We start from the raw sequence: 22,062 nt of genomic DNA, 5'->3' as shown, positions 1-22,062 counted from the left end.
CAGGCTCTGTGCTGACCACTCAGAGCCTGGAGCCTGTTTCAGATTCTGTGTCTCCCTCTCTCTCTGACCCTCCCCCGTTCACGCTCTGGCTCTCTCTGTCTCAAAAATAAATAAACGTTAAAAAAATTAAAAAAAAATAAAAATTAAAAAAATATATATACTCATTATCCCAAAGCATACCCCAGGAAGCCAAGTGGGATTACCAAAACGATAAATATTTTCATATAAGCTCAAGTTACTTTTACTGCTAGATAAGTTTGGGTGTCAAATATGGTGTGAAACTAAGTTTTCAGGGCTTTGGGGATTTGGGAATTAGAGGTCATTGTTCTATACCTGTGCTGGAGTATTATAAAACCAGCTAAAAATAAGTAGGGCAAGTCTATTACTGATATAGAAAGTTCTCCAAGAAATCGTAAAGCAGAAAATGTTATATGTCAGGCAGTATAGACAGAATGGTATCAGCAGTGTTGTTGTTGTTGTTTTAGTGTTCATTTCTTTTTGAGACAGAGACAGTGCAAGCTGGGGAAGGGGCAGAGAGAGACAGAGACAAAGAATCTGAAGCACGCTCCAGGCTCCGAGCTGTGAGCACAGAGTCCAACTCGGGGCTCGGAACTCATGAACCGCGAGATAGTGACCTGAGCTGAAGTCAGACGCTTAATCGACTGAGCCAGCCAGGCACCCCAGTATCGCCAGTGTTTTCACACACAGACGCACAGGATCAGAAGATATCTCTGCAAAAATACACAAAGGAACCAATTTTGGTTTTTGACTCCGGAAAGGAGACTGGGGAATAGGAGTCAAAGACAGACCCTCTTTTGCATTGCTTACACACTCTGGAGTATTTTACAGTTTATGGGGAGGGACTGTGTTTCCAAATCAAATTAAATGCACACATTAATTCTCTTGACCATCTCTGAACACCCACCCACCCACCCCCGCCATCATGCTCGGTCACAGCCCTGTGTTTTATTTTCTTCCTAGCACATTCTACCAGTCACAATTTCTTCTTCGCTTGCTCATCTTTGTATTGTGGGGATCTCTCTATAAAAGGAAAGTTTTTTAGCCACCCCATTCCCAGGATCTAGATAGTGGCTGCTGTTGAATTATGAGGAACTATGAATCCTGCACCAAGGGGCAGGCTGAGGTTCGAAGTTCAGGGTAAATTATGCCAGTTGCATAGCAAAACCTGCCTTTGGTATGCAGACAAAGTTGGCCTTTCTGGTTGTCCTTAAAGGACACTTTTTAAATTATTTTCCATTAGAGATGGAATCTGGAAGGCTAGCCACGTTCTCACCTATGACCCCATTGTAACCCAAATTTTGAACAGGTCTCGTAAGGCTAAGAGGTTCTAAGCACATCCCTCTGTCTCTTCCTGTCCTCACAGAAAGAAGTCCACACATCAGCACCTGCCTACAAACCTCCGTGCAGCCCATCTGCCAGGAGGTCCATTCACAGAACCCTTTGCCTTGAAAAACTCCACACCCCCTTTTGTGCTATATGGGCCTCCTCCCTGCCCCTTCTGCTCCTGAACCATCTGCCCAGCAGGCCCTTCAGCAGGACCTGGTCTTTCCTTTAAGGTACAACTTGAAACACCATTTCCACCAGGAAGTCCTCCCAAGTCCCTAAGAACAAACCAGTGACTTCTTCCACTGTCCCCCCAGGCACTGGGATGGGCAGCTCACTTTAGCTCACCTGACCTGACGTTAAAGTCAGCTGTTCTCAGGGCACCTGGGTGGCTCAGTCAGTTAAGCGTCCAACTCTCGGCTTCAGCTCAGGTCATGATCTCCCGGTTTGTGAGATCGAGCGTCAGATCTGACTCTGTGCTGTTGGCGAGAAGCCTGTTTGCGATTCTCTATCTCTCCCTGCTCCTCTCCTGCTAGCGTGCTCTCTCCCTCTCTCTGTCTCTCTCTCAAAATAAATAAGTAAACATTTAAAAAAAAAGTCAGCTGTTCCCATGTAAACATCCCCAGGAGAGTCTCGGAATGCAAAAACCCCATCTGAAGGGACAGTCTTCTCTTTATTCCCAGGGCTCACAGTTAAAATTGGCACATTCTTAGAACACCATTTGTTTTAACTTTTAGGTCAGGGAACACAGGCCAGACAATAAGAATATTCAAAAGCAATAAATAGCCCATGTTGTGAAAAAGAGTAAATGCTTTGGAATTCATTAAACTGATTTTCAATCTTCGCTCTGATACAATTCTGGAACCTCAGCTGTTCTCTTAACCTCTCTACACCTCAATTTCCTTGGCTCTAAAATGGGCCAATAAGACCTACTTTGCAGGAATGAGGCAGAGATTAAATGACAGAAATGTGACAGAAGCTGCTTAGAAGTTTATTTAATTTGAAAGACAGAGCCCGAGCAAGCACAAGGGGGGAAGGGGCAGAGAGAGAGAGATAGAATCTGAGGCAAGCTCTGCACTGTCAGCACAGAGCCCAACACAGGGCTCAAACTCATGAACCATTAGATCATGACATGAGCCGAAACCAAGAGTCAGTTGCTTAACAGATTGGGCCACCCAGGCGCCCCTAGCTTCTTTTATTATATGAAAGAAAGAACAGATGAGTAAATGATCACCCATGGAACAATAATAATCTTGATGTTTACTGTTATATCACGTTCATAACTGGGCCACAGACAGGTTCAACTTTTGGCCTCTTTCCCCTAATCTCAGGTCCAATTTCAGTTTGTTTAGGATCACCGCCATTTAAAGGGATTGAATAGATCCAGAGGAAGAGTGGATGGCCTCAGCTGCCTTGCGCACAACCACTGCTCCCACAGATGCAGCCATGAAGCCCCTGAGCTTTCAGACCAAAAACGAATTCTTCTAAAATCCCAACCAGACAAACTTAACATGTCAAGATTTCTCCAACCTTTGAGGAAAACCAAACGTGGGACGGCAACTGTCCCACTTTTGGGGACATTCTGTTCCGGATTCTGATTCTCTCTCCCACCAGAACCAGGTGAAAGTTCAAGGCAGACTAAAGAAAGAGCCCTGCCCCGAGCAGCGTCCCTCAGCATCTCTGGGAGGTTAGCATGTATTTCTTCTGTTTATGTTGTGCTACCAGCTTGTCCGTTGACCTGTCCCTTGGTCCCTGCTCTTTCTGCCTTCAGTTGAGTCTGAGGGAATCAGGTCCTTTACAAATGAGAAACATGAAAAAATTGGAAGGCAATTAAATGACCCTGCGCTTGCCTAGTCCTTCTTATTACCAATCCAAGAGTCCGCCTGAGTTGCCATGGACATGAAGAGTTGCCACGGACATGAAGAATTAAGTCAAAAGTACCTGCCAGATACACAGATAAACTTGACTATGTGGGTCCAGAACTCTCCTTAGTTGTGAAATTTGTGACATGTCACAATGCCTGCTTTGAAAACAACATGCAATTCTAGCCTGACCTTCTTTGGGCTTTCTCCCTAGGGGGGAGGGAAGCATTATCCTTCTGAGGCTCCTATAGATGCACCACTTCTTAACCTTTAAAGGATCTTAGGCACTCTTATTTTCAGAGGCCTCCCTGCATACTTCATTACAATAAAATATATCCACAATATAACTATATTGATTCATCTAAGAAAATACTAAGGATTATAAAACTACTTCTGAATTTGTTTTAGTATAAATCATTGGCTTTTTTCCTTGTTGTTTAGATATATATATATATATATATATATATATATATATATATAAAATGCATGTATACATGCATATACACCCAGATATGTATACACACATATGTATACACACTATATCTATAAGCATAAATATTTTATATGTGTATATTCATGTGTGTGCTGAATCACACTAGGTCAGCTGACATAATGTAAAGTTTTATAAATATTTAACTTAGCATTTATTTGCTTTTTTTATTTTTGAAGTTTTCTTTTTGCCCTTAGGAGCTGTTTTGTTTTGTTTTGTTTTTTCTCAAATATCAGATATTTGTATTTAAGTCCATGAAAAACTCACAGGTCCAAGATTCCCTGCTCCAAGCATCCAACGAATGAACTGGGTCAGACCACAGTCCTTTCCCCCTGGTATGTTGGAGGAAAGTCCGTTTTCATGGAGGTTCTCCATTTGACTGTCAATCTCTCAGGACAGGGTTTTATGTTATATTTGCAACATCTGTAGATTCAGGGGGCCTCCGCAGAGTGGGAGGCCTTTGGACACTGTTGCAGAACTGAGATTCACCCAGAATGTTCCTCTCGCATTCTCCATTTGAGATCCTTTCTAGTTTTCACCAGATGGGAAGCATCGCAAACCTTGCTACCTGTGTCTTTTTTTTCTCCTTCACCAAAAACTTCAACTCAAATGCCACTTCATGGTAGACTTAAAATATTCCTTTCAATAGGGCTGGAATGTGAAGGTTGATACAGAACTTCAAACTTGGAATGTTATTTTCTGGGGCTGTAGCTCAGCCATGAAATTTTGCTGCAGGCAGATTTCAACATGCTAGGTCTGAGCTGGAAGATGAATGTTTCATACCTTTATTTCACTTTAAAACCAGAAGCTTTTTTTTTAATATATTATTGTTTTGTACATAAAGCTGGGCAAAGACTGTTCTACAAGATTCTCTCTCAAAATTGGGTCCAATGGAGCAGTTTAGAATCTTTTTTTGTGGGAATAAAACAGACTTTGTTAAAGAACTATTACGTATTAGGCACTGGGCCGAATGCTTTTCACGTATGTTAGTGCCTTTTTAACCTTGTAACAACCTTGAGGAGGGTAGATAGCATTGTTCTCACTTTACAGATAAGGAAGCTGGAGTTGGGAAAGGTTAAAATCTTGACCAGAGTCAAACATCAAAGACTCATCAAAGCCTGCATTTGAAATCAATTCTTGCCACTCTACGATTATACAAAGCGCCTCAAGAGATGATTGAAGAAAACAAGACATTAAAAGGAAATATATTCTGTATGTTGTACCTGCGGTTGTATCAGTTCTGAGAGAATTTTCCCATCAAGAAAATGAAGACAACATAGGAGGTCCAGTAGATGGTGACTTCAGTGTCTGCATTCATGCTGGAGAGATTAATTCTCCTGATTGTCATTGCAAACCCTTCTCAACTCTCCCTCCCTTTTTACTCTTACCCTTATTTCTAGATTTTTGTTTTAGTAATTCCTATGGTTTTTACAATAGCTTTGATTCCCAGTACTTTTTCCTTCCTCTGCCTTATGTCTTTTTTAGATGTCAATGTTAGATCGGTCTCCCTACAAAGGGGACACTACCCAGATGGAACGGGGCGGTGGAAGTCTGCTATCCCAGCCTGAAAGTGCTGAGGGCAGATGCCTGTATCCCTCAGACCCTTCAGAGATGCCTCAGCTGCAGAGATACCACCTCAATCAAGTCTGCACCCCTTCCTGGGAGCCCCACATTCAGTGACCAATTAAGGTGAGATCACGAAACCTCCCAGCCATGTTGGCCTAATTCAGAACAACTCTGAAGAGTCATTCTAGCTCCAGAGCTCTTTTGAGGGGTGGGATGAGGGTGTCACATAGCACAAGTCAACTTGTCCCCATGCCCAGTCCTGCTCCCTTCCTCGCTCTCCTCCAGGTGTTCCTCCCAGGAGAACTCTTCAATAATCACGGTGTATTGAACTGTCCTTCAGAGTCAGCATCCCAGAGAGCCCAGCCTGCAATGCCTTAGCAGGGGGGAGGGGAGAAGGGAGAACTGAAGTAAGCAGGATCACTCATTCTCATGAACTGCATGTTTTCTCCTTCCAGAACTCCCAGAAACCCCACTGCTGCCACTATTTTTAGTGTTAGACCACATCTTCTCTAACCATTCATCAGTCAAAAGACATTTGGGCTCTTTCCATAGCTTGACTATTGTTGATAATGCTGTTACAAACATCGGGGTGCATGTGCTCCTTCGAATCTATATGTTTGTATCCATTTCTGATTACCACTCATGAAATTATTTAGCCAGGTGTGGCAGAAAGAGGAGTATCTGTTCGGACCCAGACTGGATCATTCTCCCATTTTGCCCTGACCAAGTTCTGTGCCCTTCTGTATCCTCATGCTTCCATGTCCCTCTACCCTGTGATGTCCTTTCCTTGTTTCAAGGCCCATCCTCCCAGTTTAGTTCCAATGTTAGTTTATGAGTCATCGGAAACAACTGCGTTAGATAACGTGGTCTGTGCAGTGTTGGACAAACATCTGAGAATGGCGGTTCCGTTTGCATGGTTTTGCAGCCCAATGAATGCATTTGTCTCTTTGATTTGAGCATTTCGTGTTCCGAGCGCTATCTCTGTGCTGCATGCCACACCTTTGACTTCGACACACACACACTACACAAGTTGAAGCGACTCACTGCTGGAGGTCTGAGCTCATGACGAGTCCTCTATAGACAGAGACAGATGGCATGACACTTTCTTGAGTTTCAACACTTGCATCCCCTGGCTGTTTAGCTGGGGATTAGCTTAGTCTGGGGACTGACATTTAGGAACTCACACTCATGATTGTGCAGGTTATGCTGGTTTGTTTTTTCCCACTGATCATCCCAAAGCACATTGACTCTGTTTTGCTTTCCTAATTTCTCAGCATGAATCTTCTGTTCTTCAGACACTAGGACTCCTGGTATTCATTGACCCTTGCTTTTCTATTCAATTTAAATGTGATCCTACAGGGGTTCTTAAGAGGACTCAATAGCCAGCTACCCTCTTCCTTAAGTTCAAAATTAATGGATAAATAAAACAAAGGAGGCAGGCAGAGGGGGCCAAGGTTTGATCATTATTAAGTTAGTATTAGAGAATTGGGCTTATATCCACAGTCATTTGAACCTCCTAACACTGAGTCCCAGAACCAGTCAGCATTATCCATGCATCTCTGGGCCAGAGCCAACCTGAATCTGGAGGAGCTGAGTCACACACATGTGCTCCAATAAGCCCCTAAGAAGAGAAGCTTCTGTGCACAACCAGATTCTCCCTCTAAACACTACAATGAGGGGTTACTCCTCGGCTCTGGGGGAGAAGGTCAGGTGTGATACAGCAATCCATGTTTCTCCACATCAATTAAAAAAACCAAGAACAGCTAACACTTGTATCTAATAACTGACCCTAGATGTATCCTATGTGACAGGCACTATTCTAAACCCATTACGTATTTTAGCTCACTTAATCCTCGTAATAATCCTGTCAGTTAGGGATTATTTCTAACCTCCACTTCAAAAGATGAGAAAACTGAGGTGCAGAGGCTAATAAGCTTGCCTGGGGTCACTCTGACAGTAAGAGGTAGAGCCAGGATTTGAACCTGAGAAGTCAGATTCTACAACCAAGACTCCGAACCGCTGAGCTGTGGTGGGTTCAAGATCCACTAGGCATGCAAATTTGCTCTTTCTTAACCCTTCCCTTCTCTACAGTCCAACTCTGCCCACCTTCAAGGAAAGGTACGAGCCCGCATGCCTCCAAAAGCCTTCCCAATAAAGCAGCTCCTGAGGGTCTCCATTAGGCTTGCAGGACTTTGGCGCCCCATGAACAGCCTTCATCTTTAAGCCCATTCCTCACAGCCCGAACACTGTAGACTTTCTTCAAGTGTGGATGAAGCCAGGGATACAAGGGTGAAGCCGAGAGATAAGGTTGATTTGTTCTGATCTGTTATAACAGGTGAATGAAATGATATAGAGAAAAAAAATAGCAAGGAAGTACAGTCTGGTTTGTATCTTGCAACTTAACTGTGTGCTCGATATTCTACCACTTTGTGGCATTTGTATGAGTGCTGGCTCTGTGCTGGGCACTGTTCTTCGACCTGGGGAGAGAGAGCTGAAAACAAAACACACAAGCAAGCAAGCAAAACCTCCCTGCTCTCAGGGACCTTACTGTTGGGTCAGGAGGCCAGTTGAATTCTGCAATCACATAAGCGTGCTACAGCACGCTGGACTAAGTTTTGGGAAGAAAACAAAGAAGAGGTGAAACCACCATGTCTGGGGCACGAGATGTCAAGAAGACTTTCCCCGGGAGCCATTTAGCTTACAAGTTGAAGGATGAGAGGCCACCCATGGTTTGAGTAGAGCAGGGGGCACATTCCAGGCAGAGGGGACAGGGGGGCACAGAGATTGGGGAACAGCAGAGAGTGAAAGTGGCAGGCAGCTCTGGTGGCCAGTGCCCAGTGGAGGTAGAATTAAATGAGGCTAGAAAAGCATGGAGACCATATGAGGGAGCTTGGGGTTTATTCTAAAAGCAACGAGAGGTTTTGCTTCATGTGTAATTCATTCACTGACTCATCCACTCAATAGATATGTTTGCAAACTCTGAAAGGTGCCAGAATCTGTGCTGTGGACATTACAAAGCTGAGTAAGACAATTTGTCAGTTGGGGGAAATAGATAAGGAATGATTAAAATACATTTTATTATGTATTTTACATAATACCTCAAGAACACAAAATGGAATTTTAACCACATGCACTAAAGGAAATCATGAAGGGTGACAGGGAACCAACCAGGCTGTGCCCAGGAGAGGGAAGGGCATATGCCCCAAAGAGCCCTGTGGGTCAGGAATCTCAGTTATGAGTAGGTGCAGAAAACAGCCATGGATGACCTTCAGGTGAATGGGAATAAGAAGGAAAAGGCCATGGCATGCCATTCTGACGTGTCCAGACTTTATCTCCTCGCATTAGCCTGTTTGGGCTGTTACAACAAAATACCACAGGCTCGGTGGCTTAAACAATAGTTTATTTTCTTACAGTTCTGGGGCCATGAGTCCCAGGTTAACGTCTGGTGAGAGCTCTTCTCCTGGCATACAGACAGCCGTCTTCTCACTGTGTCCTCACACTGTAGAGAGGGGGCTTCTTAGAGAAGGTGTCTTCCTGGAAGGCTGATAATCCTACTGGAACACGACCCCACCCATATGACCTCATTTAACCTAAGTACCTCTTTTCATTGATTTTTATTTTTTTAATGTTTATTTATTTTTGAGAGAGAGACAGAGTATAAATGGGGGAGGGGCGGAGAGGGAAGAAGACATGGAATCCAAAGCAGGCTCCAGGCTCTGAGCTGTCAGCACAGAGCCTGACACGGAGCTCAAACTCACGAACCTTGAGATCATGACCTGATCCAAAGTCGATGCTTAAGTGACTGAGCCACCCAGGCACCCTGACCTAAGTACCTCTTTAGAGGCGCTACCTCCAAATACAATCACATTGGGGGTTGGGGCTTCAACACATGCATCTGTGGTAGGTGGGAGAGGGGAGCACAATCCAATCCACAGTGCTCCTGATGTGCAAAGAGCCACTGAAAGATTTTAAGTGTGAAAATAATACGATCAAACTATTAATTTAGAAAAGTCGCAGTGGTCACTGGGTTGAAACTGGATCAGAGCAAGGATAAGATTTGGGACAGGGAGAGAAATTGTGGCGCTATTTCTCATCTTCTAGGAAAAAAAATGAGGAGGACATAGGGATGGAGAGGGGAGGCTAAGTTGCAAAATGGCTAAGGAGGTGTCCTCAGCAGGAAGCAGCGACTCCCAGGTTTCTGGTTGCAGTGATGGGACAAAAGTGGTGGCCCTCACAGATTAGTCGCGCCGGAGAAGCAGATCTGGGGACAGTGGTGAGTAGGAAAGGAGTTCAGGCCTAGGAATATTGACTTGGAAGCAAAGGTGGATATGCACAACATTGTAAGCATCCATTCTGATGTCAAGATCATTACTGAGTATAATTTTTTTTTTTAATGGGGATTTTGTTGGTCAATTGAGAAGTAAACTTGAAATTCATAAGGGATAGAGACTTTGCATTTCTACAAAGAATATCTCAGTCCTTAGTCCGGATCCTGATTCTTGGTTCAGCATGGCCTGGCCTCTTCCTATCAAATTTCCACTCGTGAAAAGTTGAAGGTTTTACTGTAGGGCACTACATTAACACTGACTGTATTTCTTTCTAAAGAGCATTCAGTGGTTCGGTTTGGAGAATCAAAATTGCAGTCAGCCTGGGTACATGTGCCTTTGGAAAAGATATTAGTCACCATTTACTGAGTTCCCAGCACTGGACACTTCCCTTCAGTTAGACATACGTCCGCAGAACAACTCTGTCATTAGCTAACATATGAACTCCAAGATAACCAGGAGGATTATGAGCATCTTAATCAGACAGCCTGGATATGGCATTTTATAGATGAGAAATCTGAGACTCTGAGGAATTAATTAACTAACCCGCCCAGATCACAGAGCTGAAATAATGGAGTCAGGTTTCAAAACCACATGGCTTGGTTCAAAACCCATGCTCTTCCCCTTTCCCAAAGGAACCGCACCAGTAGAATTTTCACTCTCTTGTTTTATAAGATATTTGTTACCATTTTCCCAGTTTGGACTGTGTTTTCCTGTGCTTGGATGGGACCCTGGGACAGGGCCACCTTTACATGCTCCACTCCCCCAGTTCTTGCCCCTCCCCCCACCCATGCACTACCAAGCATATTGGTTTCCTATGGCTGCCATAACAAATTACCGCAAACTTAGGGGTTTTAAGCAGCACACATTTATGATCCAAGGTTCTGCAGGCTAGAGGCCCAGAACCTGTCTCATTGGCTAACATCAAGGAGTCAACAGGGCTGCAGTTCTGTCTGGAGGGTCTAAGGGAGAATCTGCCTCCTCGCTGTCAGCTCCCCCTGCCTCCCCTCGGGGTTCCTCCATCTTCAAAGCCAGCAAATCAGGTTGAGTGCTTCTCACAGGGTCAGTTTCCTCCACTTTTAAGGACCCTTGTGATTATCTTGGGCACCTGTGGCTAATGCAGCCTACTCTCTCTCTCACTTAAAGCCCACCCGATTAGCATGCTTGGTTCTACCTGCAGCCTTAATGGCATTTTGTCCTGTAAGCTAACATATGCACAGGTTCTGGCGTGGACATCTCCCAGAGTTCTTATTGTGCAGACCACACCAACTACCTCCAGGTTCTCTGTCGGCTGAGGCTGTGTCTGAGGATAGGGACCGTGGAGATGGTTCTGATTGACTTATTATGAAAAAAAGGGGAGGAGGGGGAGAAGGGCTACCTAAGGCATATAGGATGGGCATTGTAGACAGGAGGGGAGGATTACCCTTAAGAAGATATCGCTGAATTCCTGAGACCAACCAGGCTTCTTCAGAGTCTCTCCCCAGCCCTATCAAGCCAGTTTGGGTCCTCCTTCCCAGAAACCCCTGTTGGGTTTCTGAATGTGATTTGGGGAAGGTGCCTGCCTGCCACAAAGAAGGGCATAGACTTACTGCTGGATAAAGAAGTGTCTCTCACATCCCATCAAATGCCTCAAGGGAATGATGGACGGATGAAGAGATTTCAGGCTGTCATCACAACCCCTCCCCACCCGTGTTGCTCCTTCCCACTCTCCAACACCCACATTGTCCACCCTGAAATCTCCCCTAACATGTTTGTCACCAGAATCTGATTCGGGGTCACTGTGAGCACACGTGCACACACAAGCTCAGACACCCCAGGCTGTTCCTGTATGGAATCTTTCTTCCATTACAAGTTCCCCCTGTTTCCTTTTAACCCAATTTCACTCAGCCATGTGTGCTGTGGAGAAATGTGATTGCACTCACGCTGACTTACTGAATTGAGCCTCCACCCACACCTCTCTGTCTAATCTTTAACCTCCCTGGGCCTCAGTTTCCTCATCCGGAGAGTAGAAATAATAACACCCAATTCACACATTTCTAATACATAGTAAATTAAATTCTATACATGGAATTGTTTAACCCAGCACCCGACACATATTTGGTGTCAGTATCTCAATGTCTTTAGCTTCTGTTCTCATCCCCTACAAGATTCATGAGATGATAATACTTAGAGAAATAACTCAACAGCAGCAAACACTGATTATGTGTTTCTATGTGACAGGCACCACCCCACATGCTTGACATGAATCATCACATGTATGTAAGCTTATTATGTGTTGTACAACCATCCGACAAGGTATGAGCCTGTTATACTAAAACCCAGAGAGGCTGAGTAACTTCTCCAAGGTCACAGGTGAAGGAAGGTGGAGGGGGATTTTAAACCCAGATGGATCAAACAATGAGGACGGCATTCTTAGGAGGAGCCTGGCTTACAAATATGACAAAGGAAAAAAAGACTTTAAAAAACCTTTCAAACTTTCCATGCCTTTTCTGGCCTTCTGTCTATAATTAGCACTCCAACTTCTGGCCACCAACCAGATTTTTTCTTCCCCAAGGTTTTCTACCACCTGGATTCCACAGCCCAGGAAAAGAGGAAGCATGCTGGCCTGAGTAATCTGGATGGTCCCTGAGCCTTCTCCCATCAAAAGGCTGGCTTTCCAGGAAGCAATTAACACCCAATTCACAATTGCTGGTATCTCTGTATCTGTTCTCCAGACCTGCTGACAGTTCTTCAGCGTTTTATTGTACATATCTTCTTTGGAGGCCTTTCCGGGTCTATAGTCTGCTGGAAAGAGCAGCTCTGGGCTAACAGGCAGGGAAGACAACCCCTCAGAAGTCCTGTCTAAACTCACTCTGGCAGAAGCCAAGGAAGCATCTTCAACCTGGGAAGGAAAGTGTATAACTGATTAGAACCCAAGATTGGCAGAGCAGGTGAGTGAGCCCCAATAACCTTGAGCACCAATATAGACTTTGGTTTGGCTGCATATTAGAATAATCTATGAAGGTTTTAAAAAAAATACTAGCGTTTGGGTCTCAACTCAGAAAACTGAATCAGCATCCCTGAGGGTGGGCCCAGCCATCACCAGCAGTTTTTGAAATCTCCCGAGGTGATTAGTGTGTTGCTAGAGTTAAAAGCCAATGTCCTACTGCCTCTTTCACAGATGAAGAAACTGAGGCCCAGAGGAGTCATCCTTGCCTCAAAGTGACAATTGCCACCATTTGAATTGTAGCTGCTGCTCACTAATGTGTAACCAACCTCAGGAAGCAATATATGATGGGAAAAAAATAAAGTTAAATATGAAAATTAGAGAAACCAAAGTACCCTCTATAAGAAGATGCATTTGCAAATAAAAGTACTCTAGAACTGCCTGCATTTAATTTTTTTAATGTTTATTTATTTTTGAGAGAGAGAGACACACAGAACATGAGCAGGGGAAGAACAGAGAGAGAGAGAGACACACACAGAATCTGAAGCAGGCTTCTTGTGAAGGTGGAGACGGAGATTGGAGTGATCCATCTAGAAACCAAAGAATACCAAAGACTGGTGGCCACCACCAGAAGCCAGGATGAAGCCAGGAAGGAATCTTCCCTAGAGCATTTGGAGGGAGAATGGTCCTGCTGACACCTTGATTTGGATGCCTAACTTTCAGAATTAAGAGAATTAAAATAAAAAAAAAGAAATTTCTGTTGTCCTAAGCCACCCGGAGTGTGGTACTTTGTTATGGGCAGCCCTAGTGAGCCAACATGGCCATTGACTCAACAGCATTCCTGAATTCATCTTTGAAAGTGAGTTCTGAAGACAAAATGTTGGGGTTCACAAGACACCCCCATTCTTAGGAGCTGTGCAACCTTGGACAAATTGTGGAAGTTCTCTAAGCCTCAGTTTAACTACCCGTAAAATGAGAATAAAATAGCACCTACCTCACAGAGTTGTTGTGAGGATTAATTGAGTTAATATATCTGAAGTGCTTAGCATAGTACTTGTTCTATAATAAGTGTTTAATAAATGGTAACTAATATTGTATTGGTGACATCCCAGATCTCCAATACAATAGTTGCCTGGTAATACCTCTCAATGCCTTGTGGCATTTCTGTAATAGCCAGGGCCTCTGGACCACATGAAGTCTGATTTCACTTTCTAAGGGTCACGTTTTATCCCATCACTAGATAGGAAGCTCTTTGCTGCTAGTGCCTCACCCAGGTCCCCTTGGCCCACCCTCGAAGCCACCTGTAGACAGTTCAGCACACACTGAGGGGTCATATGTCTCTTTGCCTGAGGGTGTTCTCTAGCCACAGAGTATGCCCAACACTCCTGAGGCAGGTTAGATGGGCTTAGGGTTGACCAGAGGGAACCAAATCACTAAACACTGAGGGAAGGGATTTGTCAGATAAACAGGTCAGCTCTTTTGCTCCTCAGTAGGACAGATGGAAAAACATGTATTTCCAGTGATTCTCCAATGTGACTGAGCTTCAGTTGTCCAGAGGAGGGACCTTCTAGACCAGGGGTCCTCAAACCATGGCTTATAGCCCCAATTCAACCAGTACCTATTTTTATAAATAAAGTTTTATTGTAACACATGTATCTGTATGTTCTTTTATCTATATGTCATCTATGACTGCCTTCAGGCTACAAGAGCAGAGCTGAGGAGCTGCAACAGAGATTGTATGGTCCACAAAGCCTAAAACACTATCTGGTTCCTTTACAGAAGTGTGCTGACCCCTGCTAAGATTCATTGGTTTCCTTTCCTTCCCTGACTCACTTCCCCACTTATTTGCACTGCTTACAGAGCTCACCTCCCAAGTAAGCTGTGTCCAAATCCTTGTGCTGTGGTTGGCTTTTGGAATAACCCAAACTAGGACCTCTGTTAAAATAACTTCCCCATCTCAACACTCAACTCCGTGCCAGCATAGAGCTCTCAAAATGTTGTTGTATAGATAGATGGATGTTGTTGTATAGATAAATGGATGGAAAATATTAAGAGGCTGCAAGGTCACCAAATTAAAGAAGCCTGTGAAAGGGGGTAACTATTTGCCAGGGGCCCCTTCCCTGCTCAATTACCACCCTTGGCTTCTGAAACCCCAAGATCTCTACATCGTAAGTAAACTTGACCCTTGCAGGCACATTCTCTGAAAGGATAAATACTCCTCCCAAGATTAGGCATGTGGTGCACAGACCCTAAGTCTGGACCTCAGCACAGGTGCTTTGATAAATTCATTGCCTAAGCAAATGACGATGACTGGAAGTAAAGTGGGGAGGGTACAGAAAGAAGAAAAGCCAAGAGACGTCACATGCTCAGCCCTCACTATGTCTGGCATTGATGTCTTATCAGTTCCCTTAGTAGATAAAAATATTTTTGAACACTTGCCAAAAGGAATGTCATATGACCAGGATTTGAGGACAGATATGCTCTTTCCTTCATACTTGAGCCCCTTCAAATGTTTCTTAAGTGTCTTCCTCTGTGCCACTACACTCAGCATCTTATACTTAGCCAATGTGAAGGCTTTGTTGCTTCCATTTGGTGTAGAGGGATCCTGCCTCCCAAGTTTGGGGGTTGGTATATCACCTCATATCCAAGTGGTGGAGAGTCACTTCTGTGCTGGGAACTGTGTAAGGCACTATGGTGCCATGAGGACATACTCACATACCTCCTGAAGCTAAAGCTGCTACACCCGAAGTCCCCCTCATTGACACTGAAGACACACCCCTCACAGGCTGCCTCTCCACTATGACAGAGCCCTGTGTGGACTCTATGCCTGACCCCTTTCTGGAGACATGGGTTCTGAGACTCCTTTCCCGACCAGCTTAGGTGCAGGACTTCCCTGCAACTTGGTCAACCCTCCCTTAAACAGTAGTCTTGGATGCTTCCATACAACCTCCTCGCCCCCTCCCCTTTATATCTGAGGCTCTCCCAGCCTTCCCAAACTCCCTCCCTATTTCCTTTCTCACGGGAATTTCTCCCAATAAAATCTTTGCATGTTTAATCTCGTCCTGGTGTCTGCATCGTGAAGGACCTGAACCAACTGGGTTGGCTCATTTAAGTCTCATGATTTCTATCTCTAGTTTTTATTAAGTCCTGAGAAATTAGCCCACAGTCAGGTGGTCAACCAGGAAAGGCTTTGTGCTTAACCTCAGTTTCTCCCAACTCAAACACGTCACAGTCTACACCATTCACCTTCCAAAATGGACAGTCTCCTTCCTGCCCAGAAATCTTCATGGAGATTGGTGGAAGGCATCAGGCACTTCCTGCATTACTCATGATAAACACAGAAGATAAGAATAAAATACACAGAGCCTTGAAATAATGGACTATAAGGGTAAAAAGACAAGATGAGAGGTTTACCATGTATTGGGCAGGATTCTGTGATGGAGGGAGAGAGGACAACCAACACACCCACTAATGCAAATGACACAGTGACTGAAATGCTCAAAACTATTTTGGGGATTCTGTTTAACAAGAAACTGTAAAAAAATATCTGTACATTTGATGGAAAAGAAAACCTTAAAACACCATTTTTAAAAAGCAAGAGAGGGAAAAATAAAGCTGGATTCAGATCCTGGTGATAAATTTAGGATTTTTGTAAACCTGGTAACTTTGTCCTAAACTTCATAAACAGGCGATATAATAGGCAAGTGGCAAGACTGGATGATAAAATACAGAAAGCTTCTGTAGAGCTTTCCTGTCTCATCCCCTAAGGCCCCTGGAAGCAGCAATGGAAAGGTTAATACACGGCAAAACTAATCTCTAGGAGACTCTCCAGCATCTTGACCAGAACCTACTCTGATTGGTCCAGCATCACCATAAATAGGAAATTGTCTATCAGATCATCTTCTACAGAGAACCTTCCTGACCCCCTAAATGGCATCAGCTGCCCCTCTCTCTGTCCCCTGCCATAACTCCTCTGTTAATTTCCATCACAGTCTATGCCAACCTGTACTGGCTACACACTAAGAGCACACACGCATACACATGCGCACACACACACATACACACACACATACGTGGCAGGAATTATATCTATGGTTCCCTTGCCCCATGTTTGGCACATCGTAGGAGCTCCATTTAGCCTAGCTGAATGGTTAAATGTGTAGGTGGAAGGAAGACCTGATGTATCACTGGAAATGGCACTTTTTGGTTTGTTTGTTTGTATCCTGACCAGTATAACCAAAGCATTTTCTGAAGTAGTTATTATACATCTGGATGCATCTTTCCCACGTAGTTAAATATAAAACTCTTGTCAATACACCTCATTTATGGCTGTACCCATACTAGTTTTGAATCTTAGAGCCAATGACTTAACCTGTCCAAATATCACAGAGGCCATGGTATAATTCAGACTTTACAAGACAGCTCACATGCATGTCCACTAACAAAGTCACAACGCAGCCACAAAAGACAGGCCATAGCTAAAATGCCACTACACTGGTTTGGGAGCATTTGCTGAGTGCCTACCATGTGCCAGAGACTTTTCACTTAATCACATTACCTTATCCTCATAACGATGCTATGAGGTAGTCATCATTATCCCCATTTTACAGGTGAGTAAATGGGAGCTTGATAAATCTTACCCAAGGATAAACAGATAAGCATGACCAGGATCCCGATCCAGGACTGCCAAACTCAGTTGAATGCCTTTCCACCTAAACCCTAAACCAGGTCTTCTGACTCAAAGCCAAAGTCTGGTCTTCTCTGTGACAAGTGGGTGGCCAGGGAACTCAGACTCTCCTGAATATTCCCTGAGGGGTGTAGAGTTGCAGTTCTGAGTGTGCAGAAAGAAGAGCGCAGGATGATTCTAGGAGATACCACCCAAACACACTGGGCTGGAGACTAGCTGCTCTCATTTGCTTGATGTCCAAGAAATGCCTCCAACACCTTGTGCCTACAGCCCAGAGGCATGCAGAGTTCAGAGATGCGAGAGCACATACTCCCTGAAGACCGGGACCATGCCTTGCATCCCTCTGTCATAAACACCAGGCTCAAAAATTGTACATGGACTTCAAACTATATTTTAAAGCCAGTGCTTTTCAATGTAAGTGCATTTTTCTAAGCAACAAGGAAATGGGAGGAGGGAAAAGAACAAAAACTATGAAAATTGGAGAGGGTCCAAAGTGAGTATGAAGAGATTTATTTAAGAGAGAAAAATTAAAAGAAGCCAAAATGCATGACTTGGCTAGCAGACAAAACATAAAGAGTGTAAGAGCCTAGAGATATTGGAAAGGCACAAACAAGAGGAGCACCATTTCATACTTTGTATTCAAGCACAATAAGCATAGCGTTCTATTAGTTTCAGGTGTACACTCATATGGTTTTTAATGTTGTGGACAGTTGGGAGTAACCAGGGTAAATGGTCTGGGATAGGAAATGGACTAGCCGGCAGGGTCCAGAAACAGAGAAGTGGTTTGCAATGGCAAATTTAGAATCCCAAGCTTCCCGATTTAATTCTCAACATGATCTTGGCAAGCCAATGCACTCATTCATTCATCCATCTAACAGTATTCATTGAGCAGCTGCTATGTACCCAGAGCTCTGCACATAGCGGCCTGGCTACCTGCCCAGTGAAGCTCGCCATCTTCCAGAGAAGAGACACATTAAGATTTAGCGGTGGTAGAGAGTGGAGAGTTTCACTGTGAGTGTTGTAGGAGCACATACAGGGGTTTACAAGACACGGAGGTCTCCCTGGGGAAGAGATGGTTAAACTGAGACTACAAGAATGAGGAGACGTTTGTCAGTGCAGATAGAGGTAGAAAGGATTCCAGAAAGAAGGAAATGCATGTGAGTGGCTCCTGGGTGGCTCAGTTGGTTGAGCATCTGACTTCAGCTCAGGTCATGATCTCACAGTTCATGAGTTTGAGCTCCGCGTTGGGCTCTGTGCTGACAGCTTGCAGCCTGGAGCCTGCTTCAGATTCTGTGTCTCCCTCTCTCTCTGCTCCTTCCCGGCTCAGGCTCTCTCTCTGTCTCTCTCTCTCCTTCAAAAATAAATAAAAACATTAAAATTTTTTTAAAGAAGGAGATGCATGTGAGAAGGTGCTACAGATGGCATGTTTATATCCTCCCCAAATGCATATATTGAAGCCCTAACCCCCAACGTGGTGGTATTTGCAGGTGGACCTTTGGGATGTAATTAGAATTGGATGAGGTCATGAGTATGGGGCCTACGTGATCTGCATAGGAAGAGGAAGAGACCAGAGCTCTCTTTCTCTTGCTACCATGTGAGGACACAGTCAGAAGGTGGCCATCTGACAGCCAGGAAGAGGACTCTCACCAGCATCCAACCATGCTGATACCCTGATCTTAGACTTCCAGCCTCCAGAACTAAAAGAAGATCAATCTCTGTTGTTTAAGCCACCTGGTCTGTGACATTTTGTTGCAGTACCCGAGCTGGCTGAGACAGAAAGTAAGGAGGTGAGAGAGAGAGAGAGAGAGAGAGAGAGAGAGTTGCTGCTAGAGAATTGAAAGGTTAGCATGGGGGGGGGGGGTAGGAGGGGCTGGTGGGGTGGGATTCAAGAGAGGGGCAGGCAAGGGCCAGGACTAGCCTTTTATGCAAGGCATCTTAAGACCAAAAGGGAGCTGGTAAAGGGTGATGAGCCAGGTTGCTGTAGGATCAGATGGATATTCTAGAAAGTTCTTTGGGGCAGAAATGTGAAGAAAAGATTGGATCAGCGTGAATGGATCCAGGAAGAACAGACTAGAAGCTGTTCACTAGTCCATGAAAAATAATTTAAAACCTTCCCTGTGACAGTGACACATGAGCTGAGTGCCAACAGATGAGTAGAAAATTGTGAAGGGAAATCCTGGCAGCCACACAGCCCAGGCAAGGCAGGAATGTATAAGGGACAGAGACCATCAGAACAGCAAGAATCTCTTGTGGCTGCAGAGTGGCATGAGTGAGCAGGAGTGACAGGCCAAGACATGAAACGCCTTGTGTATTAAACCAGGGGGTAGAGACTTTCCACTATAAGCCAGGAGGAAGGAGCAGAAATTTGAGACCAGAAATACCAGGGTTCAAATCACAGCTGTGCCACAGCCTGTGTGCTCATGGCCAATTGACTAATGACTGGGCCTCAGCTTCCTCACCTGTAAAATGGGAACTCTGTATTGAGCAAAAAGTTAGGTGCTCAGAGACACCTGAAGACATGATTGTGCTTCTAAGGGGTCTAGAGGACACATATAAGCAGGGGACCACATTCTGGGTATTCTCTGGACATCACATGAACATACTTCTGCTTGTCTTCTCCAGAGAGCCCAGAGAGGTTAACCTTGGACCTATCCAACGGGGATGAGTAGCCAAAGCCCCCAAAGGCTCATGTCATGTTAAAATGTAGTTTTTCTTAGAACACAGAGCTAAGCAATGTGAAAGCTCTATGGGGTCTCTGATTCTCTGTCCAATGTCTTCTTGAACTCAAGGTGCCTCAAGGTATCTACCTGGAAACAACAGGTCTCTTCATACTCAAGTACCATCCTATACCCTGACCAACACATGTCATGATCTACATGAGAATGTCAGCAAGAAGACTGGTGACAATTGGGTGTGCCCTTTCAGCACTAAGTTCCTCTTCCCCCTCTCCCGGGCCTCCTGCAGACAGTGCTCTTACTTGACCCACCAAACTCCAACCAGGCTGGGGCCGCTGTGACCCAGGAAAATGTACCGTCCATCCTTGGCCTCCAGCAGGTGTGAGATGGATCCCAGACGAATCCAGGGTGCCTACCCCCTGGACCGCCCCACTTCTTCACTGCATGTCCTACAGCCTGTGGCCAGATGATTTACTGGCCTGCCAGGGAGGGCCTATGGCGAAGAGGTAACCTTGGAATTCTAACCATTGTGATCAAAGCCCATTCCACTGAGCAGGTGTGTGATCACCCCGCACCCCCACCAAGTTACTTTCTCTGTGTCTGGTTTCCTCATCTGCAACATGGGGATAATAATCCACCTCACGGGGTGCCTGTGAGAGTCGCACGAATTAACATGTGTAAAGTATTTAATAAATGTCGACTATCTCTATGATGACAATGGTGATGATGATGGTGAGTTTGGGGCCACTAAAGGTTGAGGAAGCCTGATTCTCCTTCTTTGGAAGAAAGGTTGGTGGGTTGTACAGGGGCCCCCTGCCTCACCGTGTTTCACTAGTGTTCACACACTGGAATATCCGGCCTGGGACCCCAACTATTTAAAGTCAAGCTAGTGCAAAAGGCAAATCTCTACAAGACAGTCATCCATGGTAAGTTTCCCTGACCTTCTGGGAAGTCAAAACATCCAAGCAGAAAGAATGAACCCACGCTGATGTCCTGATCTTAGAGGAAGGACATCTAAGGCCAGAGAGGGACAATTAACCAGAGAGGGCTAATTGTCAGGACTCTTGACAATTAGCCTCATGGCCACACAAATCTGTCATGAAGGGACCCACAAAATTACCAGAATTCACTGAAGACCTACAATGCACCAGGCCCAGGTAAGAGGGTTTGACATTCACGATTTCATCACATCCTTGCAACGAAACTGAAAGTGGATGCCATTATCCCCGTTTTTGTGTAAGGAAATAACGACCAAAGTCATAAACCCATACAAATGTGCACTACGGGCAAGTCCTCTTCTAGTGCGTGTGTGTGTGTATGTGTGTATGTGTGTGTGTACTCATTTGCTCATTGGATGCTCATAACACCTTGAAGAGGCACAATATTGTTCCCTTTCCACATAAAGACACTGAGGCACAGAACATTAAGTAGTGTGCTCGTATAACAGAGTCTGTGAGTGACAGATTTCAAAAGCGAATCCTGGAAGCTGGAGAAATGAGAGATCATTTCTCAACCGAAGGGGGACATAGTCCTTTACCTTGCCTGCATAGAGTCATGATTCAACTCAAGCCCAGATGATTCTGAGAACCTGGGTCTCCCATCCCTCCACACACATTCCTGGCCCCTCCTGGTGTCTAGCCATGTCTGAGGCTCTGAGATCATGTAATGGCATTTCTAGGGGTTTCTTTGAGCAGTTGAGCCCGGAAGAGGAGCCCTGAGAAATCTCCAGGGCTGGGAGCCTGCCGAGTCCAGTGGGAACCGCATTGGGGATTAAGAGAAGAGAACACGATTTTGTTCCCGCCTGGCCCCTGGCCAGGATCCTGAGATTAGCAGAATAATTGCCAGATGGGTTCCTGAATTTCTGTGCATTCCAATTACCAATATCTAAAAGCCCATTTCCCATTCCAAGCCCAGAGCAACTTGCGGAAAATGTCATCCTTGCTCCGAGAACGCTCACCTCGCCGGGTGGGTCACTTCAATTTCCGAGCTGGCACATTAGCACGGTGGGCTCTTTCTTCCTCCTCTTCTGGCTCTTTATCTTTCTGTTTTCACTGAGCTGAGCTCTGTGAGATGAGGGGCTGCTCCCAACCCTACCCGTAGCCCCAAACCCCCTGCCCGCCACACAATGGACAAGGAACAACGGCCCCCCTATGGGCAGAGCCCGAGGCGCGCTGGCGGGCCAGGAAG

At 45.0% G+C, this 22,062-nt stretch overlaps 1 long non-coding RNA gene across 3 annotated transcripts; it reads left to right on the top strand.

Annotated features, from left to right (window-relative positions):
* The first annotated feature begins 2,987 nt into the window (after positions 1 to 2,987).
* Positions 2,988 to 20,587, top strand: LOC109269650 (uncharacterized). 3 transcript variants are annotated; one of them, XR_002081188.2, is made up of 3 exons: positions 2,988 to 3,031; positions 5,182 to 5,385; positions 19,990 to 20,587. It is a non-coding gene; the product is annotated as an uncharacterized LOC109269650 (long non-coding RNA). The 3 variants fall into 3 exon arrangements; XR_002081190.2 differs by lacking the exon at positions 19,990 to 20,587 and adding an exon at positions 12,748 to 12,959; XR_002081189.2 differs by lacking the exon at positions 19,990 to 20,587 and adding an exon at positions 5,548 to 5,625.
* Positions 20,588 to 22,062: the final 1,475 nt, after the last annotated feature.

The sequence above is a fragment of the Panthera pardus genome, unplaced genomic scaffold (assembly GCF_024362965.1).
Source record: "Panthera pardus isolate Hobbes unplaced genomic scaffold, ASM2436296v1 HiC_scaffold_13, whole genome shotgun sequence".
Lineage (NCBI taxonomy): Eukaryota > Metazoa > Chordata > Mammalia > Carnivora > Felidae > Panthera > Panthera pardus.
The sequence above is the reverse complement of the archived record's forward strand: the minus strand, read 5'-3'. Positions and strand labels throughout refer to the sequence as shown.